Genomic DNA, 8,094 nt, shown 5'->3' on the forward strand with positions numbered 1-8,094 from the left:
AGTCTTAACCTGTTCTTACTCACTACACATTACACCAATAAGAATGAAGGCTTGATTATATTTTCGAAAGTCTCAATCAAAGTGTTCATCTACGGCTATTTTATCGCCACTTTGTTTTGTACAGCTGCATGGAAAAACGAGTGAGATCGCACCGAGTATTTTATTTAATTTTTTTTAACGAACAAACTTCTCCTGTGTGCTCTGGCAGATCTGTCAGCTCCTGCCTGCCATTTCCTCGCCACTTTCTTTTCACGCTTTGATGCACACATTCTGCCGGCAAATAGCACATAATAACAGTTTAGACACCTTTCAATTTTAGCATCCTGCTTGAAAAGTTGTGTCCTTCCAGGTGCCATGACAACCATGCGCGACGTGTCACTCTATTAGTCCGGGGGTTTTTTGTGTGTGTGCGTGTTCCCTTATGATGCTGCCATGACAACGAAACACCTGCCCGTCAAAAGGTTACGTATATTTGTATAAAAATCAAACAAGATCTCTGAGGTAGGTATTTTTTCTCTCTTACAGCAGCCAGGCAAGCGAAGTGGCTCAACAAATCTCAAGGAGCCTCATGATACGATAAAGCTATTCAATCTGCTGCATAACCAAATATGATAACAAGATGTGTGATCGGATGCACAGATTTTGTCCCCTCTGAGGCGTGAAGCGTTTATTGCTCTTTATCTAATCTACCATCAGGAGAAGACCGTGGAGGTTTGAGCACAGTTTTCATCTCCTGCCTGACAAGTAATATCGCAGAGAGTTCCCTGAGACAGAGCAAGAGCTTCTGTGTGTGTGTGTGTGTGTGTGTGTGTGTGTGTGTGTGTGTGTGTGTGTGTGTGTGTGTGTGTGTGTGTGCAAAAGAGAGAGAAAGAGAATTTAGAGAGCAGAAGAGAGAGAGAGGAGAGAGTCAGAGCCAGACGGTTGATGAAATCTGAGTAGTTATCATGCTAACCATTACCTGTCAACTCGCTCCAATCTGTGGGGCATCAATTTTGTGGAGTGGAAGTGAAGGGCACGAGGGTGGCTGCAGCGGGTAAACACCCAGTCAAAGGCCTGCCTCGGCCCCGGCTTCTTCCTGCTTCTATATTTATGAAGGACACCTGCCATAGAAAGGCCACAAACTAGACCATTATTGAAGAGGACCACATTCACACATAAGCACACATTTTCATCAGTATGCATTTACACGTGTTTGGTATTCTCCTCACATCTGATGGAGATCAAAAGCCTTCTCGAGCAACTCTGTTACCTATAGAACAAACTGACTTACTTAAAAAATACCCAGACAAAAAAATGGATACATTAAGATCCTAGACTGTCATGATCTTGTAAAATCAATCAAACTTAAAAAAAATATATAAGACAAAGAATAGACCGTATCACCCATTAATCATGCAGGTTTAACCCCGAGATATTTTCCTGTTAGTCCTGGAGAATCATTTACATATTCTAGTGTTTTCCCCGCTAGCCAACACAGTGCATACCCAACACAGTGCAAACCCAACACATGGTGCACTCAACACAGTACAAACCCCCCACAGTGCATACCCAACACAGTGCAAACCCAACACACGGTGCATTTAGGACAGTGCATACCCCACACTGTGCATACCCAACACAGTGCATACCCAACACATGGTTCACTTAACACAGTGCATACCCAAGACAGTCCATACCAAACACAGGATGCACTTGATATAGTGCAAACCCAATACAGTGCATATCCATCCCAGTGTATACCCAACACAGTGTGCACTTAACACTGAATACCCAATGTAGTGTGCACTTAATACAGTGCAAACCCAACACAGTGTGAACTTGACACAGTGCACAACTAACACAGTGCATCTCCCTCATAGGGTACACTTAACACAGTGCATACCCAAAACAGAGCAAACCAAACATAGGGTAAACCCAAAATAGTGCACACCCAACATAGTGCAAGCCCCACACAGCGTATATCCAACACAGTACAAAACAAAGTGTGCACTTAGCACAGTGCATATGCAACACAGTGCAAACACAACACCATCCATACCAAACATAGACCAAACCAAACACAGTGCATACCCAACACAGAGCAAAACTGACAAAGCGTTCATATAACACAGTACAAACCCAACACAGTGCATACCCAACACCATGCAAACCCAACATCACATTGAAAACACATTGCATACTCAACATAGCTCATTTGCATTTAGTGACACCCATTACTTCAATAATGTTGTTGAACTTCACAGACATCTGGGAGCACAAAATGAACAATCAGAACTAAAATCCCAAAGAAGAAGCTATTTCTACTTAAAACGAATGATGTGTAAAGACTTTAAAAAGCTTTATTTTGATGTATGTCCAAGCCAAATAAAATACAAGATTATTTTCTGTCAAATATTCATACTAATAAACAAATGCCAAGCTTTCAGTCAACTGGGATTGCGTGTAAATTGTATGATTTGAAGTACATTATTGACATCATCAAGGTTCTGACTTCGAAGTGTACTAAAAGGTATTAAAACAAGCAGTCATGAGTGTCTTCAAGCTTTCACCACATTCCTATAGATCCTGCCTCTTATTTTCAGCACGATGCTTTCACGATGGCTTGACATTTAACAAAACCAGTAAAAAGATTACAGACTTACACTGTCATTATGTAACCTAATGATTTTTAAGATGTCATTTCCTTTTTTGAGATAAAAGTGTTGGTCTTTTTGAAACCAAGAGCTGCACGGCTCCTACCATATCATTTCATATACTATGAATTTCAGGATGAACTAATGTGTTGGCAGCATGCCAGCTTGTACTTATGTTCTTTAAAAAACCGCAGGAGAGACTTTTGTCTGCATTTGCAAATTAAAACATGGCATTCAGCTGTTTAAACTTGCATGCCAATGGGTCGGATTGAAAGAAAAAATCTGAAGCTCTGTCAGATAATGAGAGGTAAAATAATGTATTTATAAAGTGATCTAAGGCCACAGATTCTTTCAGGTTTGATTCTCACCTGAAGTAATTTAGTTATTTTACCAATATGGGCCATGTAAAAAACATATAACCACTGCTAAAATTCAGGTTTAACACCTTAACCATGATGATGCTCATGTAGAGCTCATGGCCAAGGAGGACCGCCCAGTGCCCAAAATAACCCCTTACTGTGATGAGTGACAGGAGTGATAACACCCTGCCATGACCAGCTTTGATGCCTACAATACACTCAGCAGCTGTAAGAGTTCTCAACTCTTTGGAGCTCTCACTTGGCCAACAGAGCGAGGCTTCTCATTTACTAGTCGCTAGAGCATCACCGAAACGCTGCTCTCGCCGGCTGTTGGACCCTTGTAGGGAGGGATATGAACCTGGAAGTGTCCCACTGAGTGAGGTCAAAGGGGACAATGTCTCTCTATCTTTTTTCACCTTACTATCTCAAAGGAAGTGATAATAGACAGCGGTAGGCTGAAAAGAAAAAGGCATGGTTTCAGGAAACCCGTGGTTTGAGCACAATGGTAATGCTTGAGAAATTCCACAGTTATTAAGACTCAGCAAGCTGAACAGCCAATCAGGAAGGGTTATTACAAAGAAGGTGAATTCCAGAAGTCTGGCTGTCTGGCATCATTAGAGAGTTATTCAGGAGATTTTATAAGCCTGATCAAATACAACAGTGTAGCCGTTTGGTACTTATATTATCATCAAGAAAAATCAGAACTTTCCAAGAAGAATTTATATTTTCTTACTAGTTCTTTTAATAAACATGTAGAATAATTGACTGATTGAATACAGTCATTGAAAAAATTCAGACAGCAAATAAACCTCTATAAAATGCACAATATCGTGCCACCTGTTGTTTTTGAACTGTCAGTGAGTATTCACCTGAGAAGCCTGTCTTACTCACACACACACACACATATACACACTTAGAGAGGATTACAGACAAAAGAGACTAATTCCAGGGTATCAGATGGTGCATTTTCGTTTTTTTCTCCTTTATGGTGGATAGAGAGGGTGTTGGGGGGTTAAATTGCTCCCATTCATGCACTTAATCCTGCGTTTCCCTTCACCATGGCCAACTGGCCGAATGCCTCGACCCAGCCTGAGGCATAAACCTTCACAAAACTATGCTGCCTTTTTGAAAAGGCACCTCTACCAAAAGAGGACCTGATCTGAAGATCTGAAACAGGAATAATCATAACAGTCAAGACATGCAAGTAAATGGATTGCAGATCAGCTCAGAATCTTTATTTGTCAGGAAAATCAGGTGATTGAGTTTTCCAATGTTGGTATTTCTCATGCACACATGCCTGAATTATGAGTTTAGACTGTATGTCTGTCGAGGACCGAAACAAGCAGGTCATAACGTGACCATTGGGACGGGAAGCAGCACAGACTGTCCCTGTGTGTTTTGTACTGTAGCTGGTCTTTAATCAGACGTCCTCTAACCTCTTCAGGCTCTTTTCTCCAAACTAATTGGCCTCCCATCTGCTAAGGGCTCCAGACATATAATACTGTTTTATTGCAGCTGAGGTCATCAGGGAGCAGGTCTCAGAAACCGGGAGACAGTGTGCAACTAAAGCAAAGACAACAAGAAAAGGCTTACTGCAGTTCAACAACTCCCAGTGGAGCTACTACATCTCTAGCCACTGTACTGTCCTAACCATACTGCATGTCCCAGAGGAGCACTCAGCGTGATGAGGATTAATCTCTGACCACTGTACACACACAATGAAATGGAGGACTCATTCATGTGGGGTGTTCTCGGGCTGTGGTGTTCAATACCTATCAAAAGTGGTCCAAGAGTCAATGTGCGACTTCTGTCAGGGAAGCAGACTGGTAGGACCCAGATGCAGGATACAACAGGCGTATGGTGAAAACAGTTTTTAATAAATGAAACAGGCAGGGGAAAAAACTAAATCTGAAATAAGAGTTCAAAATCAGTAGAAAAAAAACAGAGCCAAAAATAACAGTCCTAAATCCGAAAGCAGGCAGACAGAGCAATGTAGAAACAACCAAAATCAGATTTTAAAAAACATCCTTTTCCCAAATACCAGTAAAACAGAACATATAGTGCAGGCAGAATCAGATCTGAATACAGTTACAAAAGTCAGGCATGAAAAAAAACTGAGAAATGTAGGGCAGAGCAAAAACACAAACCAACAGACAGTCCCAATTCCCAACCAGTGAACAGGGTAGCCAGGCAGAACTGGGATACGAGACAGAGTTGGGGACCAGGAAATAATCTAGAAAAAAGGCAAGAATAGTCTCAAGGGACATGAAAAGCCAATGAGATAATCTGTTACGATGGAGTTAATAAGACCCGAACAGTGAACCAGAAGTGAGCGTCGTGAGCCCAGAAGATCCAGACACCAACAAAGGAACCGGCGACAGGGTCACGGCCGGCTAAGGCACACAACAAATGAGCTCCTGTAGATCAAATTGCTGTAGAAATTAATGCTGTTATTGTTCAACAGTTTAGAACTTTTTTGGCAGCAAAAATAGGATCAATAAATATTGGGCAGGTGGTCATAATGCTATGCCTGATCAGTGGCCATAAAGTTTTCCTGATCGGTGTATACATCTTTGCATAATTACATATATGAACAGGTTTTAATGCGAATTTCTCCAGAAAATAGGTCTAATCTTTGCTCCCGAGTGCCGAAACATTATTCATGTCTGTGATTGATTTTAAAATATTGTCAGGCTCATAAAAAGCTAAATGATTATAGTGGCAGAAAATAGTGACAAACCCACAGGGAACCATTACAGGTTTCAATTAATCCATCCATCCAGCCTGAGGTAAATAAAACAAAGTCTGAAGGGTTGGTTGAGGTTGGTGTGTGTGTGTGTGTGTGTGTGTGTGTGTGTGTGTGTGTGTGTGTGTGTGTGTGTGTGTGTGTGTGTGTGTGTGTGTGTGTGTGGGGGGGGTGCATCGATCCTGACACTATACATACAAGAGTCTCTAACAAGGCTTGTGCTTAGATCAATAAAACTCATCCTCTCAGTCATGTCCAATTAAGAGTGTGTAGAGTAAATAAATGCTTTTGCTATAAATCATTTAAAAACAACAACATGGTAATTGATAAAGGACAAAAATGATTAATTTCATTACAGTTGGAGTAATTTCTTCATGTAATGAAAATTTGATATGGCTGGATATAAATGTGAATAAATAAAAACAGTAACAACAAAAGTATAAGATCTTTTATGCACTATAAAAAAACAAATATTGGGACACCTGATTTTGCCAGCCATATGTGTTTCTTCCCTAAACTGTAACCACGCAGTTAGAATTGCACAATTGTATCAGACGTCTTTAGATGCGATAGCATGAAATGCCCCTGTGAACAAAGCAAGCTTCATGAAGGTTTACATGGGTTGGAGCACAAGATCATATGTGGCTTGCTACATATTGAACACCATTGGGATGAACTGGAACCAGGCCTCCTCACCTCACTTACATCAACACCTGACTTGACTAAAACCCTTGTAGCTGAATGAACACAAATCTCCACAAGCACACTCGAAAATCTAGTGAAACATCTCAGAAGAGTGAAGATTATTATAAGTGTAAATCTTATAATTACAATCTTATAGTTAGGTGTCCACAAAATGTAGTTTTTTGTCCATATGCTTTAAAACGATAAAGTGGTTTCTCTTATTTTTATTAATGAAGAGTTAAAATGCAATTTAGGAAGTTAAAACATGGTTAAGTGTTATGACCCAGATAACTATATAGCTAATATTTAAAGTCCAGGCATTTTATTACATTAAATCTCTGAAGTCTTTAAGAAGGAAAGGTTCCTCAAAGAACCCTATATAGGAGGAGTTTTTGGGTTGTTTCTGCTGCTCACATTCTATAAAAATCTATTCATATCTATGTAGATCTATGTAGATAGCAGAAGGCCGTGACACTAGGTGCAAAAAGATGTATTAGGTTGGCTTTACATGCTTTGTAGGAAGCATGCTTGAGTCATCCTCTCTAGCATGACGGGTGAAAGCTATCTAGTAGGTGGAAACTGGAAAGAAAATAAAGGTAAAGGTGCTTTTTACATGTACCTTATAGCAAAGTGTAATTCTTTCTTCGCATATTTCATTGATGTTAGGAAGCTGGGGACGGAGTGCAGGGGGATAAATGATACAGCACCCTGGAGCACAAATGGTTAAGGGCCTTGTTTAAGGGCCCAAGAGTGGCAGATTGGCGATACTGATGCTTAAACACTGTCCTTCCGATCAGTAACCCAGAGCCTTAACCACTGAGCTTCCACCTCCTAGATAAAATCCCAGGAAGCAGAAAGTATTCTAGCAGCTAACATTTATGACGTTTGACCTCCTATACACCCAAGGAAGCTTATTTCTTTAACAGTATATAGTTTAAAGAAGCTACTGATTGTTAGAATCAACAATGCAACAAGTTTTACTTATTATTTTCACAAATGAATAAAAAAGATATTTGTATTGTGTTAAAATACCTTTTCACAAACACCTACAAAATTCCCTTGACATCGGAAACATTTGGGTAATGACATTAAATTAGGAATATACCTGGATATACTCTGATATCAAATGACTCACTGACCCAACAACACAAACACCATCAAAGTCACGCAGAGTGAAAAAAAGGATCTTTGTCCATCTGTACAAAAAGCAATCTATCTGCTCTAATCGGTCCTCTTGTAAGTTTGTGTTTTTCATAATGTCAACCCACTGCACACTTCATATTGACTTTTAAATGGATCCCAGAGACATCCATTATTCATACAGAGATGTGGTCTGCAGCAGACTCGAATCCTATAGTGACAAATAGTTCCATCAAGCAATCTTAAAAACCATGTGGTTTCATTTCAGGAGCCACAAGTCCTTGTTTGTATTCTTGCTCTGGCTAGTCACTAAACATTAAAACAGAGTGATAAAGCAGTCACTATAAAATGGTATTATGTTGATGAATACCAAAGAACGGAAAAATGCTGTAATGTCCAGCACTGAGGTGAGAAAGCTGTAGCTTTAAAGCTTAGATAATTGTCAGTCAGTGAAACTAGAGACTGTTGTTTAATACACACACACACACACACACACACACACACACACACAGACACACGGGTAGCAATCCCA

The sequence above is a fragment of the Silurus meridionalis genome, chromosome 22 (genome assembly GCF_014805685.1).
Source record: "Silurus meridionalis isolate SWU-2019-XX chromosome 22, ASM1480568v1, whole genome shotgun sequence".
NCBI classification, from domain to species: Eukaryota; Metazoa; Chordata; class Actinopteri; order Siluriformes; family Siluridae; genus Silurus; species Silurus meridionalis.